Below are 19,676 nucleotides of genomic sequence, written 5' to 3' on the forward strand. Positions count from 1 at the left end.
TCCTGATGGACTATATTGGGGACAAAGACTTTAAGAAGGTGATTAAGGTTGAGGTCATAAGGGTGGAACGCTGATCCTGTAGAAATGGCGCCCTTATAAGAAGAAGAGACACGGCAGCTACCTCTCTAACGTGAGAAGACTCAGTGCGAAGGTGGCCGTCGGCTAAGCCAAGAAAAGAGCCTTCGCTTGAACCCAGCCACACTGGCAACCCTGACCTTGGAATTCCAGCCTCCAGAACTGAAAAAATAAATTTCTATTATTGAAGCCACCCCATCTAGGGTATTTGATGGTGCCCCAAGCTGACTAACACAACTATGAAGATGGTATGCTTGCTACCCCCCTGTTGGCCTCTTTCACAGAGATTTTATAACACTTGACTGAGGCCACACAGCTGGTAAGCGGCAGGGCCAGAATTTGAAAGCCTGGAGCTCTGGCTCAAGAGCCCGTGCCCTTTAACCTTGAGGCTGGGGTCACTTTGTGAGCCGTATGGCAGGGGTACAATCTGGAAGCGCAAAGTCACTCTCTTGGCTGCCTGTTACAGTGGTGTTGGCCTCTACTTAAAATTTTTTGACCAGGGGAAGTGGAGAAGAAGAGTGAGGGGGTGACTTGCCAGTTATTCCCAACACATATACCATGAGTGGTGTGTTGTCGTCAGTAGGATTGCCAACTTATGAAAGTTGATTATGTGCATCTTTTCTCGACTCTGTGTTCAGTGCCATCCTGTTGGTAGGTTGAAATCCTCCACGGTGGGAGTATTCACACCACAGAAATTGGCAAACACTACAAATCAGAGCTTTTTCACTGGAGAGCCCGTTGTTAAACATTTACCAGTACACTACTTCACAGCACATCAAAACACAGAGAAGGCGTATGGGGGCTAGGTTCCTTGGCAGCATGGGGTAAGGCCCGGTCCTACAGGAACTGGCGTGATGGCTCTCTCCTATGTGGTTTTCTCCCCATAGAATCAGAGTTCCTTGGGATGTGGAAGCAGACGCTTAGAGATATTCAAGCCTAACTTCTCATCTCACGAATGGAAACTCAGGGCCCAGAGAGGGCCAGTGACTTCCCTATGGTCACACAGCACATGTCACAGCAGTTCCTGTGACTTGACCTCCAAGTCCAAGCCTGTAGATATCATTGGGGAAGATGCCAGAGGTTCGTTCTTCTGGCCCGGACTAGACATGGATGCTGCTATTTTGGGAACTATTCTGTGAGGATGGGGTAGTGTTTTCCGGATTTCCTGGCTGTTCCCTCCTCCTGCATTTCCACACCCCACAGGGTGTAGTAGGGAGATAAGCAAGATGCGCACACTGTCATCAATAATGCAGCCTCTTCTGTCTCTGAGTGGAGGCCGTAGAAGTCGATGCAAATAGCACAGCTTGTAAATGTGCAGATTGGATCGGGGCCTCCAAGTGCACCCTAGAAAACACGGCTGCGTGTTCTTCATCTCCAGCTAATTATAACTTTATTCATTACAGTCTGGCTCATAAGATTATAGACCTAAATCAGGAATAGAATATGTGTTACATATATATTTTTGTAATACTTTCCCTCCGTCAGAAGTGAGTCTCTGCCTCCATCGGGAGGCGTGAAGTCAGAGTCCCATCCCCAAGTCAGGCATCTGCAATGTGGCATTTTCTGTCGTAGCCGCACACTTTGCTCAAAGCAACGTGGAGGTGTTAATCAACTCAGAGAGCACCCGCCCCACCCGGTCCGCCCGGCAGATCAGAGTGACTGTCAAAGGAAGATGCAAAAGGAGTTATTAATCTTTGGGGCCAAATGTTTTTAATTACGTGCATACAGTATTCAAATTCAGTGGAAAATGGTCTTTACAGGTTTGGTTTTCCCTCTGCGGTTGAGCCTGCAGGGCGGTAGGGCATGCAAGTGTGAAGGGAGAGGAACATCGGGGTTTTCTTTTCTTGTTTCAGGGGGCTTGCCTTCTAAATGTCAAACCCTCAGCTTCAGCCCTTGGACCTCTTTTATTCTATCTGTTTCTCTCCTTAGGAGGCAATCAAGCCCTTGGCTTTAAATATCATCTATAGGGACGCCTGGGTGGCTCAGTTGGTTGGGCAGCTGCCCAGCATGCTCAGGTCATGATCCTAGCGTCCTGGGATCGAGTCCCACATCGGGCTCCTTGCTCGGCAGGGAGCCTGCTTCTTCCTCTGCCTCTGCCTGTCAGTCTGTCTGCCTGTGCTCGCTTGCTCGCTCTCTCTCTCTCTCTCTCTCTGACGAATAAAAAATAAATAAATAAATAAATATCATCTATATGCTAAGGACCTCAGGATGTAGATCTGTGGTCCTTTCCTGTGCACCCAGCTCCAGGATCCTGCAACCGTACTCAGGTCCATGTCTCTACTTGGATGTCTCATAGACAACTCAAAACTTCCATGCTCAAAATAAATCTCTGGTTTTTTTTTTTCTCTGCCAAAACATGGCCTTCTCCAGAGATGCCCCCAGTGATGGCATGTTCCGCTGTTCCTCATTAAATAGCACTATTGCTCCACCTGCAAACCCAAGAGTCATTCTGGATTCTTGTTTCTCTCACTTCTCATAGCAATGAGCAAGTCCAACAGACATCACCTGTAAACTATACCCCCTTCCTAGCTCCTTCTCGCCAACACCACTGATAGTCCTGTGGTCCTAGCTGTCCTCGTCTCTTCCCTGGGTGGCAGCAATCGCCCCACGCTAGTTCCCCGGCTTCCTGTCTTGCCTCTCTGTGGTCCATCATCTACGAGCAGTCAGAGGGATCCTTTAAAAAAAAATTGCACCCCACTCTCCTGCTTACAACACTCTAGGAGCTTAGTGATAAACTCCAAACCCCTTGCAGTGGCCTCAGGGCCTCATGGGTTCTGGCCCCAGCCTACCCTTCTGCCCTGATTTCTGCTGTTCCTCCTCTTCTCTGGGTTCCTTGAGCTCACAAAACTTGTTCCTGCTTCAGGCCTTTAGCCCTGCAGTTTCTTTACCCTGTAAGATTTCCCCTCCTGTTCCTAACCTGGCTGAAATCCTTCCCATGTGACCTCTTCAGCAAGTCTTCTCCATAACAGCTGAGCCTGGACAGGGAGAGAAGTGATGGAGCCCCCCTCCTTCCTTGAAGCGAGTTGTGTCCTCTCTCCAAACAAATACCATACACCAGAGGCAATTCTCACAGGAGGCCCAGGAGCTGAGAGGAAGGGAGGGCGGAATGCCCACTGCTCCTTAAGGCCAAGAGCCGCTATAAGCTCAATGGTGGGTAATGAGTCACCAAGCAGGCTGTGATTACAACCCACTGAGCAGACTTTGCCCTGTGATTCTGGGTCCTGGTCCCTAGACAGAAAACATTGCCATTTGCTGATTTTTACCATTCTTTTAAGAACTTCCCCAAAATTCTTCTCTGGTTCCCAATCAGACAGTCTTCTGCCATGGAGTTCCTAAAGCACCTTCCTAAGCTAAAGAAATTCCTCAAGTTCTGATCTTCCTTGAGGACAGGAAGTGTGCCTTCTTACTTCTCTCTCCTCCATGCTTAACCCTGAGCCTGGCATATGGCAGTCACCCCGTAAAGGAGAGGGGAAGGACTGCCAGTTGCATGCATGATTGTCCTGTGAGTGAGGATTTGCCTTGCCTGCATGGACTTGTTTTTTCCCCAGGCTACTAGACACTGCATGCACTGAGGTCAAGATAGGGTCTCATCCAACTTTCTGGGCCTCCTCACAGTGTCTGGAACAGCACTGAGCACTTAATGAGCTCTCAGCACATTTCTGTAGATCTGAATTTGCCATTTATGGGACTGATCCACAGTCATCTCAGTTTAATGAAAGGGACCCATAATGATAAATGTCAGCTCCCTGGCTCCCAGCTACCTGATGTCCCATCGAGTAAGGTAGGCGTGATCTTCTGATCTTAGGAGGAGGAAAGGGGACATCTAATATGGTACTGGAGTCTCTGTTGGGGTTTTCCTCTGGAGAAAAGAGAGTTTTCCCCTTTTACTGAAGATGCCAAATGAGGCCTGGCATGAAACATGGATTCATATGTTTTTTTGTGTGCAAACAATATATCCATTATAGAACAGTTTTATATTTCCTCATCTGACTTGAAAGGGTGGCGCTTTGTATAAACCACATTGTTTGAGCTGAAAATTGTATTCTACAGATTTCATTTTGATAAGAGAATTCTGGCTTTGTTGCCAACCAACATTTTAAGAAGTCACATAAAGAAGCAATGCCTTGAAAATGTATTTTTCTTAGCACGCTAATTCTGGTAGGTATCACCATTCTCCACGGTTACTTAACTTGTTTCATCTGAAACATTCTTTGTTTCACCAGAAGCATGTGCTGGAAAAGGCAATGGTCTTGGCATAAATACCATTTCCCTTCTTTTGTGGTACCTTCTGTGGGTGTGGCGCACGGGCTATGTCAGTGATGTCAGTCATCACCATCACCATCACCAGCACCATCAGCATCACCATCATCACCATCCTCATCACCATCATCACCATCATCACCGCCATCATCACCATCATCACCATTACCATCACCATTCACAATCATTGAGATCATTCTACATGCCAGGCATCTTCCTAAGTATTCCATATGCATTTTCCTCTTTAATCCTCACAACAGAGCTTTGGGGGCGGTACATTCCATCTTTATTATCTCATTTTACAGATGGAAATGGAGCTCAGAGAGGTTAAAAACCTTGCCCAGGTTTGGTAAAATGTGGAGCTCCCTGGGCAATGCAAAGCCTACACTCTTGAACACTGCACAGTACACAATAAATGATGAAAACCACCCATTCCCTGGGAGTTTCTGATCTCCTGAATTAGCTTTGGAAGACATCTTGGCGTGATGGAAGGATCATCCATGTTCAGGTCAGGCAGACCTTAGTCCTAGCCCCGAAGCATTACTTATCAGTTAAATGTCCTTGGGCAAGTTTCATTTATCTGAGCTTCACTCTCCTTATCCTTAAAGGAAAGTAAGAATAAATATTTGTGAAGTACTGAGCAAGTGCCTGCCATACAGGAGGTGTACAATAATAATAAACGAATAGTTATTGGGCACATACCAGGCCTGCTAACTAAGAGCTGAGACTAAATGCCAGACTAAGAACTTTATCTTCATAGATGATCTCATGTGATCCTTAAAACAACTCCATGAGATCATCAGTACTCTCATTTTATCTCCATTGTATAGATGGATAAATTGTGGCTTAGAGAGATTAAGTTACTTAACAGACACTGATTTGGGAATCAGAAGAACTGCATGAGAGACATAACTTCGAACTAACCATTTCTTGGAAAAATCCCTTTATATCTCTGAAGTTCAGTGTGCACACCCAATATATGAATTACCACCTCATTAGGGGGTGGTAAAAATGGAATGATATAAGATAGGTAATAGTCAGAGATATTCATTTTTTTCCCCCTTTTCTCTCACCGACCCCTGCTATATCACCTTCCTCTAAATTCCCATAATATTTTAGTTTCTCTTATGATCTGTGTTACCAAGTGCATCCACTGCTGGGTTTCAACTTCCTACAAGGCAGGGGTTCTGTCATCTTTGTCTTTGGGCCTCTCACCATGCTCCCCCCACAGAAATGGGCTCATTGCAGGCATTAGCAAATGAATATGTAAATAAATGAAATAAATGAATGTGTAAATAAAGAAATAAGGTGGCTCCCCCAAAAGGAGGCTCCATGGTTGAGCCTTCAGTGTGGTGTCATTGGAAACTTCCTTTGAACTGGCAGATTTGGCTCATCACAGGGGCAACCAGTGGACAAAAACCTGTCTCTCCTTTGCCACAGCTGTCCCCTCACAGCAAGGGGAAATTCTAGCCAGTCGCTCTCCGATATGAAAGCAGTCATAAAGCCTGGGAGTCCATGTGCCAGAGGAGAAATGATTCACAGTCATTGCACTGTGTAGGAAGGACGAACTGGGAGGCAAACTGCTAGCATGCTCCAGGGTTTGCCTCTCGGTAATGTGAGCTTTGCAGTCTGGCCAGGAGTGAGCTTTTTACCATAAACATTCAGGGCATGCTGCTTATGTTTTAAAAGTGACGTGTTTTAATTTCCAGCCAAAAATACTATATGTTTGGATTGCAGTTTCTCAAGTTGCTAAAAAATTATTCAGAGGAGATGAAAACCTGCCATGCGGTAGAGGAAGCAGCCTGATGTTTAATGCAAAGGCTAAATCAGTTCTCTGGGAAGCACAGTCTTCTCTTTGGGCGAGGCCATGAAAGTGGACACTGTGGAGCTCAGATATTTTCAGTCTCCCATGAATTGGTGCCATCTATGGCCAGCTTGGATTCTTTAGGGCAAGAACAACATCAGGACAACTGGTTTGATTTTTCTTTCATTTGTTAGGGGTTCAACAGAGAAAACAGGCTAGGACAAGCTGCAGTAACAGACAACCCCCAGATTCTAATGTCTTCTGGCAATAAAGGTTACATTCTTGCTCAACAACATGTTGCTTATGGGTCAGTGAGAGGCTCTGCTTCATGTTTCCTCCTAAGAGACCTTCTCAGCTACGTGGCACAGCCGCCATCTTGAACGTTGCCGGTCATCACCACAGGGCAGAGTTCTGGATGACTCACAGTGGCTGCCAAACAGTTAAATGCTCTGGCCCAGAAGCAACACATGTCAGTTCTGCTGTCCACTCATCGACCAGGACTGACCACTTGGCTGCATCCAGTTCCAAGAAGCCAGGAAATGGCAATATTATCCTCTCCTGGAAGGAGAAGCAGATGTCAGAGAGCAGCACCCACGAGTTCCACGCTGGGTATTAGTGCACATGAAACCACGGAGAAAAGAGATGAGAGAAATCAAAATCATATCTCAGGGGAAGAGAAAGCTTGACTCTTAGGTCTTTTTTAAAATCCATTCTGAGCAGGATACAAGCTTTTTTTTCTCTCTCTCTCCTTTAACTTCTGAGGAATTGTTTATAAATTCTCTCTGTACTTGAAAAACAACTAAGCCATTAGAGTTGAGATGGATTCTCTGGTGTGTGTGTTTAAGAGTGTGTGTGTGTGTGTATGTGTGTGTGTGTACATGTGTGTGTGATGTGTGGTGTGTGATATAGTATTGTATAGATGGTAGATCAGAAGACAAATAGAAAAGAGCTTTATTCTACTCTATTGCAAAACCTTCCCTGAGCCACCCAAGGGCTTAGAAATTGTTGGGAAGATGGAGAACCTGCAATGTTTAGTTCTCTGGTTTGGTCTTGAACAGACTCATCATAGATCTTCTAAAAGAGCAACAGACCTTCTGGTTAGAAGTTGCCTTCTTTCTTCAAGTATCTCGGTGGTGCTGGATTTCAAGATGCTTTCCAGGTTAGATGTTGAGGCAGGCAGGCTCATGCATTGCGCTCCCCCTTCTCAGGAAGAAGAGTCTCCAAGACCAGGTGATGTTAGAAATAATGACAATAAAAAACACAAACCCTCCCATCGGTCCATACTCAAGCTTAAATTGTCCATACTCAAACTTAAATTCCAACAAATCTCTACAATAGATTAAGCATCATTATCCTCATTTTTCTGGGGACAGACCTGAGGCCTAGAGGAATAACATCATTTGCTCAAGGTTGTCTGATTAGTAAGGGGCAGAGGCAGGATTTAAACTTAGGTATGTAGACATCAGAGCCAGTGTTCTTTCCCTTGTAGTCTCCATGGGAACTAGGAGCCTATCCATCCCAAGTTTACTGTTAACAGGAAAAATTCATATGCTGAAGCCCTATCTAACCCCTAATAAGTTGATATTAGGAAGTGGGGCCTTTGGTAGGTAATCAGATTTAGATAAATTCGTGAGGCTAGAGCCCTCATGATGGGGTTAATACCCTTATAAGAAGAGGAGGAGAAACCAGAGCCCTCCTCTCTCTTACCATTGTATGCACACAATGAGAAAGCAGCTGTCTGTAAGCCAGGAAAAGACCTCTTACTAGGAACTGAATCTGCTAGGACCTTGATCTAGGACTTCCTAGTCTCTAGAACAGCAAGAAATAAATGTCTGCTGTTTAAGCCATTCAGTCTATGGTATCTTGTTATAATAGCCTGAGCAGAGTAAGATACTCACTAAGTCATTAGATTTATTAACAAGATAAATCTTGGATGCATGCACCAGGTTTTGAGAGAGTCTCCATCTCCTTCGTCCCATGTTCTTACATGCTGAGATGTCAGCAGAAGTAACACTCTGATCTTTATGTACCTTCGCTGACTAGTCCCCAGAGGAAGAGTGATTTATCTGATGGGCAAGTTTCAGAGAAAAAAACTGTGCATGCTCAGCTCAGCCTTCTCTGTATTTTCTTGGATCCATGTTCAGGGAGGACATGTTCAGGACCTAGTACTAGGTGGTAAGTCTCCCAAGGTAGGTTCTGCCCTTTATGCCAGGCACATTGTGGTCAGTTCATTTACCGGATGGTTAAATTGATACCTGAAGGGAAGGTCTGGGAAGCCCACTGTGGCCATAGGTTTAAAGCCAAGTTCTTTAAATCACCTTCAAAGATGTTATTTTGATTTCCATCTGTGTCCTACGTCTTATATCTTGGTTGATTCCAAACTTCATTAAGGAAAGGCAGAAAAGGGTGGGATTAATAATCATTCCAAAAATCTGACTTAAGAAAATGATCAGTCACATATGAGTGGATGAAGGTTAATGTTGGATTTCCCAGTCCTTCTGTTTTCTTGCTTTCTTAAGATTGAAAAATGCTGGCTGATTTCCAGGGCTCTGTGAAAAGGCCTGTGTTTTGTTTATGTCTGAATTCCTCATGCTTAATACAGTTTCTGGTCTACAGCAGCCCCGTAGTAAGCGTTTGTAGAATAAATAAAGTCCACTGTTGGCTCGGGAAGCTAGGTCAGGACAATGGACAGAGAACATAAGCCGGCTTGAGCAATCCCGACACCTGGGCTTTGGAGACTTGGCAAGAGACTAGGACAGCAGCTCTCACACTGGCTCCGTGTACCGCAAAGACCCAACACACCCACAGGCCTTGATGACTGATCTCCCTACCCATGAAGGTTTGGCTCAAGTTCAAGCCTGTTCTGGTTGCAGAGTGGGGTGACTCCTTATCAAACAGAAGGAAATTTCGGTCAGGGGGCCCTATTCTAGTCTTGTCTGTAGAGGTGTGTCTGGGGGCTGAGAGCAGCATTCTCCTCCCATGAGCTGCCTGATGGGTCACGTGAATCCCAGGCTCTACCAGGCCTGAAGCCCAAGACTCTGGCCAAAGACCCAATTCCTAAAGAAGCCTAAAAACTCTGCGTCTGTATTTGTTTGAATGCATCTACGCACATTCCATGCACACATGAGATCCATGCATATACAAAGTATATGTCAGCCTGTTTTTTCTCATCCTTCTCTGCAAATCTAAGCCTGTAGCCTTCACTTTCTTTAAAGGTGCTGCACAGGTTGGGTTTGTGCACAGGATCTGGCATTTGATTGGATTCAGTTCCCAGCCCCCCACCCCAACACATGTGCAAGCATTTCTGCAGCCTAAAACTAAAACTAAAACTCTAGGGTTTTAGATGCAATCCCATCAGGAGTAATTAACCTGTCCTTCACTGGCTCTGGCCTTGGTCTCTTATTTTAGGATCCTTTGCCTCTTGATTATCCCTAATCCCTCAAATTATTTCTGTATGCCTTACACGTGTCCAAGAACACTTTTTGTCACCTGAATATGGTGTCCACCTGTCTCTTCCCTCTCCATCATCCGCTGCTAAAGGGGTTGCTGATTGAAGCTTTTCGAGCACAGAGAAAAATGCGTGACACGGCATAGAACCAAGAAACAGAACCCACAGTTGCATATACATATATATATTTTGAGAGAGATTTATCATAAGGAACTGCCACGTTACTTAGGCAGCTGAGAAGCACTAAAACCTGCGGACGGCAAGCTGGAGGCCTGAGAGAGTCTCCAACTTACACCCAGTGGCTTAAGTTACAGTCTGAGGGCAGAAGACCAATGTCGAGCTCAAGCAGGCAGGGAAGTGAAATTCCATCTCCCTCAGCCTCTTTGTTCAATTCTGCTCAGGTAATTGGATGAGGCCCTCCCCTGTAAGGGAGGGCACTTTGCTTTGCTCATTCCACCAGGCCAAAGATTAATCTCATCCAAAAACACCCTCACAAAGGTACCTGGAATGATATTTGATCAAGTGTCTGGGTACCCGGTGGCCCCAGTCAATCTGACACATAAAAATTAACAGTCACAATCAGGAGTCAATAAGTATCATTTAATTAATGAGATAGTTAATATATTAAGGAGTGAAAATGTAACTGCTCTGAAGTCACTTATCACCACAGGTTCAGGCTCCTGTTGATGGCCCTAAGATTGTCCTGGGCCAGCCTCACACCATGCAGAAGCTGATATAGTGAGGGGGATATCCTCTCTCTGCCAGTCCCATTTCGGTGTACAGTGGCCAACTGCACTGTTTGTGCCCAGCCCTGAGAGGGCTGCCCTGGGCCCCCACCGTCTCACTGAGACCCTCTCCACAGACCATGCTGCGTTTTTCTGCTGCCCATCTCTCTGGGACCAAGACCTTCAGGGACAAAGGCCTGGCTGGGCCCACATCTACACACCTGGTCCGGAGAAATGGTCCTCCCGAATCCTCTTCCCACTCGGAGTGCACGTTCCCTCCATCCATCCCGCCCCTCCTTGCGAATCCACCCCTCCAGGATTCTGTAATGAACACCCTTTGTGTGAAGCTTGTGCCGAACCCCCAAGCTTTCCGCAGATACATGTGGCACAAGCGGAAACCAACGCCAGTGGCAACCTCAGCAGCCAGACCATCTTGCCCGATACTTGTGTCTGTGTTTGCTTTAATGCCGCCCCGGGAGTTGAAACCTAACCCCCAGGATGGTGGTGCTTGGAGGTGGGCCTTGGGAGATGAGTGGGTCCTGAGGTGGAGCCCTCATGAATGGGATTAGTGTCCCTCCAAAAGAGACCCCAGGGAGCTCTCTCGCTCTTCCTGTGAGGACACAGCGAGAAGACAGGCCATCTGTGCTCTCCCTGTACCTCAGGGCTTAAGTTTACAACATCTTCACATGATAAATCTTTGAACTTCTGTTTACATGTGTCCAGGGTAGGGGCTCTTGTTACTGCCTAAGGTAGCATGTCTCATTGCTAACTAGCCCTGGCAATAATAGTAACAGTACCACTATGACGTAATCATTATTATAGAGGGCATTTATAGAGCACCTCTGTATGCCAAGTGCTAAGCTCTTGACACAGGTTATCTCATTTAATCCTCTCAAGAACTCTGAAATAGATGCTTTTATTATTCCTATTTGATAGAAAAGGAAGGTGACACACAGAGGGGTTAAATAACAGCAAAGTGGTGATTCGAGTTGAGGTGGTCTGGCTCCAAGGCCTGAGCATTTAAATGCCTTATTTCAGTTTTTTCTCTCTCTCTCTCTCCTACCTTTGGGCTCTAGGCTTGCCCTTTTAGACCCCATAGGCTCATTTTCTCATTCTTTCCCATGATATGCTTCAGTTTTGCAAACAGTAGTTATGTCCCCAGATCAATCACTTCTCCAGTCTTAAGAGTCCCAGCCCAGAACCTTCCCTATTCTTCCAAGGACATGGCTTCCACCACTTCCTGTCAAACTTGCTGTCCTCCTCTAGGACTCTAGCTGCTTGTGCCCCCTCTCAAGTGTAGAGTCCAAAAGTGAGCAGAGGCTCCAGTGACAGATAGGAACAAGACTCTCACACCCCTTCTGTGGGGACACCAGGAAACTTGTGTTAATTCAGCCTAGGAGCATCTGGGAAACCACATCTAGGATGCTGCTGACTCTCTCTTAGCTCCAGGTCCATGAAAATCCCCGCTGGGACTTTTCTCATTGGCTATGGCTGCTAAGACTCTCCTCCCCTGTCTTGAACTTGAGCAGTTGTCTTTTTGAACCTGAGAGCCAGACCTGACAATGGTGTCTATTAAGAATCTTCAACAATGACAGTCCCACTAGGGATTAGACTCACAAATCACAGCAAAGCTTTCCCAGACATCCTGTCTGGGAGTGAATGGTAGTTTTGCATTGGCCCTGGTTGGCAAAATAGTCAGTTTTGTCAGTCTCAAAAAGCAAAGAGATGTAGAGGAAAAAGATGAGATTTGGAGCCAGAAGACCTGGGTTCTTGTCCCTCTTTTGAGACAGTTAAACTGGTGACATTTGGCAAGATGCTTCCCCTCTCACTGGCACATGACGTTATTAACAGGTTAAATTTGGTGGGGTCTGGAGATGCACAGACCCTGTGCCTGACTCCTGGGATTGAATCGTGGCTCTCGTACTCATAAGCTATGTGACCTCAGGCAGGTTACATAATCTTTCTTGGACTCAGTTTTCCCCTCTTCTAAGTGGGAATACTATTAGCACCTACTTAAGAGTTGTTCTGAGGGTCAGCAGAGTTAACAGATGTAAAGCACCAAGATCATTCCTTGGTATGTAGGAGAAGCAGAATTAAATCACCACTTGCATTTATTATTTCATAATAATAATAGTACAATAATTGTGCAAGCTAAAAGTTCAGTGAGAATGAACTCTGTTGTTTTCTGTGTTGATTTACTTGTTTATATATTTAAATTAAGTAACTCAATATATATGCAATAAGACATGTGACATTACATATAACCCGAGAACGTGAGTCAAATTCTTGGAGTTATACTTAAACCAAAAAGTTATTTAGGGGCGCCTGAGTGGCTCAGTGGGTTAATCCTCTGCCTTCGGCTCAGGTCCTGATCCCAGGGTCCTGGGATCAAGCCCCACATGGGACTCTCTGCTCAGCAGGGAGCCTGCTTTCCCCTCTCTCTCTGCCGGCCCACTTGTGATCTCTCTCTCTCTCTCTCTCTGTGTCAAATAAATAAACAAAAAATCTTAAAAAAAAGTTATTTAGAAGCATATGAGATTGATCAGAGTCGGTTTTGCTTCGGTTTTTTCTGCTGCTCATACCTCTCCCTTACTAGGTAAGATCTTCTGTACTGAAGCAGTGAGGAGGGAGCAGAGGAAAGGCATTAAGGCTTGGAACTTGATCCCTGAAGAGGTCTTATAGGATTCAAGAATAGAGAGCTCTTGCCTGAGCTAGGGGAAGGCAAGTCTTGTGGAATTTTCCTGCATGACGGGGAGCAGTTGACAGGTGTTGGTGCAGAGATACAGGAGAGGGGAGATCTGAGGTGGCCTCCCAGAGTTTGCCCTGGTCCAGCAGAGCATCTGGAAGACACTGGGACAGCCAGCACTGGGGGGTTTGTGGTCCAGGCAAGGAACGTGTAGAAGTGACCAGAGCAGACAGAATATGACAATGGCCAGCCAGTGGCCTCCCACCTACCGATGCCTTGACACTTTGTAAGCCCCCAGTACCTGATTTGAACAAGATTATATTTCTGCCACAGAGAGGAATAGGGTTGGGACTAGGAAATAAATTGACTTATAGGAAAATTAAGAACATAGCATCTCTTAAATACCTGTGTTTGTTAAATGAAATAAATACTACTAACAGGCTCAGTGTAAAAAATAAAAAGTGCTTGCAAATCAAAAAATAAAAAAATAATTTAAACCACTCATAATCTAAAATAATTTAAATCACCACAAACACTGCTAATACACACACACACACACAGAGAGAGAGAGAGAGAGAGAGAGAGAGATCAGATACCTAGAAGGTCCAGGATCTGACTTATTTTACATTAACAATATTTCTAGGATTTAGATTCTTAACATCAAAGGAATATGGTAATAGAAAATATGTATTAGGATGGAGGATACAGTATGTGGTGTGTGGTAAGAAATAACTAAATGTAAAGAACTTTGAATTTAATATAATTATGTCCTATGACTGTATTGAAGTATTGATGACAAATGTCATCATGTTGTATCTGCCAAAAATGTCTTTTTACCTGAAAATAGAAAAAAGTTACATAAAACCCATATACTTAGTGATGTAAATGCAACACTGCATTTTCTTTATGAATTTTCACACTAAAAATCGTAATTAGTAAAATATTTTTAAGAACATTATATAACAATAAAAATGTACATTCATGGGGCACCTGGATCTCAGTTGGTTAAGTATCTGCCTTCGGCTCAAGTGGTGATCCTGGGGCCCTGGGATCCCCATGTCCATCTCCCTGTTCAATGGGGAGCTGGCTTCTCCTTCTCTCCACTGATCCTGATCTCTCTCTCACTATCTCTCTCTCAAATAAATAAAATCTTTTATTACATTTTTATTTGCTGGGAAATCCTTCCTGATTGCTGGGTGGGATTGTGGCAAAAATCTGTCCTCAGGATTTACTGTAACAACTTTTGAGGAACTGTAACTTCTTTGCAAAACCCCATCAGGGGCAGCCCCTCACTCTTGTTACACTCTTGTTACACTTTCAAATTTTCTTTTACTCCGATCCTTTCAGTTACCCTTTTACTCCCATGGCTATGGGACCCTTCTCCCATGAGACAGGATCTTCACTATGCTAAATGGCTTCTTTCCATCTACCTGTGATGACCTGCTCCATGCCATCCAAGCCAGCCTGTCACATCTGGGCACCACAGCAACTGCTCAGTCATTACTACAGCAGGAGGATTTTAAGAGGTAATTGTAAAAAAAGAAAAAACCCTTTTAGATAAAACATCTTCCAGTGTTGCGATGTGTCCAGGTTTAGACTCACAGATAACATATGATTAACCATTTCTAATATATGTGTAAAAATACACAGATTTTTTTCTTTGTAAACTGCTTCCATAACTAAAGAGTATATCATCCATTTTTAAAAAATATATCAATATTATCTTTCTAACTAGGTTCCAGGTGGGAACCTCCATACATTTTTCCAGAGTGGCTGCACCAGTTTGCATTCCCACCAACAGTGTTAGAAGGTTCCCCTTTCTCCACAGCCTTGCCAACACCTGTTGTTTCCTGTGTTGTTGATTTTAGCCATTCTGACAGGTGTGAAGTGATATCTCATTGTAGTTTTGATTTGCATTTCCCTGATGATCAGTGATGTTGAGCATCTTTTCATGTGTCTAGTGGCCATCTGTATGTCTTCTTTGGAGAAATGTCTGTTCATGTCTTCTGCACATTTTTAATTGGATTATTTGTTTTTTGGGTGTTGAGTTTTGTAAGTCCTTTGCATATTTTGGATACTAACCCTGTATGTCATTTGCAAACATCTTCTCCTATTCCGTAGGTTGTCTTTTACTTTTGTTGATTGTTTGCGAGTTTCTATCCACCTTCTCCAAGCATGAGTACTCACTTTCCTTCTACTCCTTGCCTGGCTGATAGACAAACATCAAGGTATCACATTGTTGCTGTAAATTTGTGTTTATTACCACTTCTCTTTCTTCTAGTTTAAGGAATGCCTGCACATGTCTTTAGCTCATTTCTTTCCAAAAGAAGTGCTACTATTTTATCCAAATGTATGGATATATGCTTCTTAATTGCCAAATGGGTTTCAGATATGTTTTGTGGTTTGTTGCACTTTAAAAAAAAAAAGATTTATTTATTTATTTGACAGACAGAGATCACAAGTAGGCAGAGAAGCAGGCAGAGAGAGAGGAGGAAGCAGGCTCCCTGCTGAGCAGAGAGCCCGATGTTGGGGCTCCATCCCAGGAGATCATGACCTGAGCTCAAGGCAGAGGGTTTAACCCACTGAGCCACCCAGATGCCGCTGTTGTACATTCCTTACTTGTATTTATATTTGTTTTTGAGAATGTAAATTCTTTTTTTTTAAGATTTTATTTATTTGTTTGACAGAGATCACAAATAGGCAGAGAGGCAGGCAGAGAGAGAGAGAGAGAGAGAGAGAGAGAGAGAGGAGGAAGCAGGCTCCCTGCTAAGTAGCGAGCCCGATGTGGGGCTCGATCCCAGGACCCCGGGATCATGACCTGAGCCGAAGGCAGAGGCTTTAACCTACTGAGCCACCCAGGCGCCCCGAGAATGTAAATTCTTTTAAAGGCTTTTATTAGCTGAAACTCCAGTATTAATTTCATTTATAAATTTTAGGGCAATTTTGTCATATTTATTTGGCAAATACATAAGAAGTTTAGAATGATAACTATGAGCTTCATAAATCTTGGTCTCTCCCAAACACTTTGTATATTAGCATGTTCTCACTTGCAAGCAAGTAAGCTGATTTGCATGATAAAGAGGATCCCTTGACTCACATAAATGAGAAACTGACAGCAGGTCATGTAAGCTCCAGAGCTCCACTTCTGTTTCTCAGCTATTCCCTCACCTCTGTACTCTTCCATGTGTTGGCTCCATTCTCAGGCTGGCTTTCCTTCCCCGTGCAAGATGGATGCCAAGGAAAGAGGTGTCTCACGCTTTCTTGCTTATATTTCCAAAGGAAGAAAGAATAACCCTCCCACAAGGACCAGAGGAGAGTCCTGAGCTTCTCTCTGATTAGATCACCGGAACCAATCAGTACATACCTGTGAATGCCATGTACTGATTGGCTTAAGTCTGAATGTGAACCAATCACAATGGAAGGGATAAGGTAATCCAGATTGGTTTAGACCAATCACCTTGGAGACAGAGGTGGAGTCAAATCTCCAGATATTTCACAAAGGAGAGTGGGTGGCTAGACATTGGGAGTGATGATTGTGATAACTACTTAGCTTGATTCTATACCATGGGTGGAGATTGGGTATGATTTAGTCATTAGGAACGTGGGCTTTTGAATCAGGCAAACCTAGGTTTGAATCCTGGCTTTATCCAACTTTGGTTTCAGGGGTGATAATACTGTTAACATAGTAAGTATTGTTAGAAGGAGACAAAGATCTTGTGTATGGAACCCCTGGGCAGTATGCCTGACTCACAGCAAGAGTTTTAAAATGGCAGCTATCAGGAATGCCCACAATAGCCAAACTATTTAAAGAGTCCAAATGTCCATCAATAAATGAATGGATAAAGAAGATATGGTATATATACGCAATGGAATATTATGTGGCCATCAAAAAATTGAAATCTAGCAGTGCCTGGGTGGCTCAGTGGGTTAAACCCTCTGTCTTCAGCTCAGGTCATGATCCCAGGGTCCTGGGATGGAGCCCCACATCGGGCTCTCTGCTCAGCATGGAGCTTGCTTCCTCCTCTCTGCCTGCCTCTCTGCCTACTTGTGATCTCTGTCAAATAAATAAATAAAATCTTTTTAAAAAATTCGAATCTTGCCATTTGCAATGACATGAATGGAACTAGAAGGTATTATGCTAAGTGAAATAAGTCAATCAGAGAAAGACAATTATCATATGATTTCACTTACGTGTAGAATTAAAGAAATAAAATAGGATCATAGGAGAAGGGAGGGAAAAAAATAAGACAAAATCAGAGAGGGAAACAAATCATAAGAAACTCTTAATCTTAGGAAACACACTGAGGGTTGCTGGAGTGCAGGGGTGTGAGGGGATGGGATAACTGGGGGATGGGCATTAAGGAGGGCACGTGATGTAATGAGCTCTGGGTGTTATATGCAACTGATGAATTACTGAACTCTGAAACTAATAATACACTATGTTAATTAATTGAATTTAAACTAAATAAAATTTTAAGACAATAAAAAATAAAATGGCAGCTATAAGCCTTTTTGTTCCTAGGTTGAAACCAACGTAAGGGCAAAGAATGAGTGCACCTTTGAGGCCTCAGAATTCAGTCAAGTGCCTGACAAGGTGTAGATCTTTAGAAAAATGTGTGTTTGATTAGTGGGTCAACAGCTGCAATCTCTCTCACTCAGGAGGCTGCCACAGACAAAACCCTTCTCTCTCAGGTGATTTGACCCCCATGCTGTTTCAAGGTGGAGGGTCCTTTAACGTTCTATATCCTCAAAGTTTCCAGATAAAACAGCTCTGGGCCCAGGTAGAGTAATATACAGGGAATGGGTGTAATAACATCTACCTAACAAGGTTATTGTGAGGAGTCAGTGAGCTAATACGCATAAGGGGCTTTCAACAGTGCCTGGCTCATGTGGTGAGCCCGGAGGAAGGGCTAGCCATTCATGCATCATCAGTGGTGATGAAGGACACAGACTCGAGCCAGTCAGCCTGGGTTCAAATCGCAGATCTACCACTTTCTAGCCATGAGAATTTGGACAGATCAATTTATCCCTGTGTGCCTCCATTTTATAATCCTTAAAATGGGCATAATGAGAATAGACTCTATCTCACAGGGCTATGAAAATTAAATTAGCAAAGATATCTAAAGCAATCCAAAGAGTGCCTCTAGTAAACACTATATATTTAAAACAGTTTTCTACTACCGGAATGGTTTTTTGTAAGTATAGCAACCTTGAAAGTGTTCTCCCTGGGGATAAAATGCCTCTGACAACTGGGGCCTGTTGAGTGAAGGAGGGCACTCATTAGGTCAGGCTCAGGGGACCCAGAGGGCTGGATGCTCCCCACTTACACAGGGTTTCCAGGTGGGAGTATGAGCTGTCACGTGTGAGTCCTGATTTGCCATCAGTGTTGCTTGGATAGTTTCTCTCTCCTCTTCATGTCTCATCAGCCCAGTGGTAAAGGAGTTAGCTGAAGCCAAGGTTTCTTTCAGCCCACCGGCCCGCAAGGCTGTGGCCAAGTTTTCTCCAGGGAAATCGACTGTGGAACACAGGCTGGGGGTAAGCCAAGTCCTAATGCTGTGTCCTTTGAAGGCGAGCCCAGCTTCACCATTTCAAATGCAATATGCTTATTGCCGGTCTGATTTTTATTGGGAAAAAGCAGTGGTGTACTTTCCAGGTCCCTGGGGTCTGAATTAAAATAAAGGAAGTACTTTAAAAAATCAAATCCAAAGAGCAGGACTTGGAAGCATGCTGTTAAGCAAGGGTATCACAGACCTCAAAAGCTGCTTCCACACCAAGCCCTGAGACAAAGCCCTGCAGTAATTGCATTCCGAGGTCCCAAAGGCATTGGTAATGGGGGCCAGCTTCTCCTGGAGTCCTGTCTGCTTGCAGAGCAGATCAATTACAAAAGCTACAGCTGATGGAGTCCCACCATGTGCCGAGTCCTGTGCCGTACCCTCCACGCCAGTAAGACGGCCACTGTCTTCATTTTGTAGATGAGGAGACTAAAGATCAGGTTGTTTGAGACGCAAACGAAAACTTTCCTATACTTGCATGGCTAGTAAGTGGCAGAGGTGAGATCTGGTCCCAGGGAATTATTTTATTTTTCTTTTTACACCAAAATCTATGCACTTCCCATGAGGCTAGAGTTTTTCAGATTGCCACCTGAGACCCAGTAGAGAGTCATGCAATCTCTTCAGTGGGTTGCAACCAGAATCTTCAAACATGAAATAGAGTAGAATGGAAAATAGGACAGCACCACACAGGTAAAAATTTGAGAAAGCCACTGCTCCAGGACGTACTGTTTTCCAGGTAGTACGAGCTAACATTGCCTATGATTTTGCTATGTGGAACGTTTTACATATACGAGCTTCATTAATCATTACAGCAATACCACAAGGCAGGCACTGTTCTATCATTTACTGTTTACAGATGAGAAGACCGTGGTTTCGAGAGATTAAATAGTCTGCCCAAGGTCACAAAGTCAAAAAGCAGCAAAGCCTGAATTTGGACCTGGATTTCTTGGCTTGAGCATGCCAGGAGGCTCCTTGAGCAGCAGCACTACATGGTCAAGGTGCCAGGTCCCGGGAAGTCTGATGCCCTTTGGAGCAGCTGGCTGTATTACCAGGTTCTACGGTCTCTGTCTCTCACCTCTCTCTGTTTTCATTAGCAGAACAGGCTTGCAGAACTTTCTGTTGAATC

The sequence above is a fragment of the Meles meles genome, chromosome 1 (assembly GCF_922984935.1).
Source record: "Meles meles chromosome 1, mMelMel3.1 paternal haplotype, whole genome shotgun sequence".
Lineage (NCBI taxonomy): Eukaryota > Metazoa > Chordata > Mammalia > Carnivora > Mustelidae > Meles > Meles meles.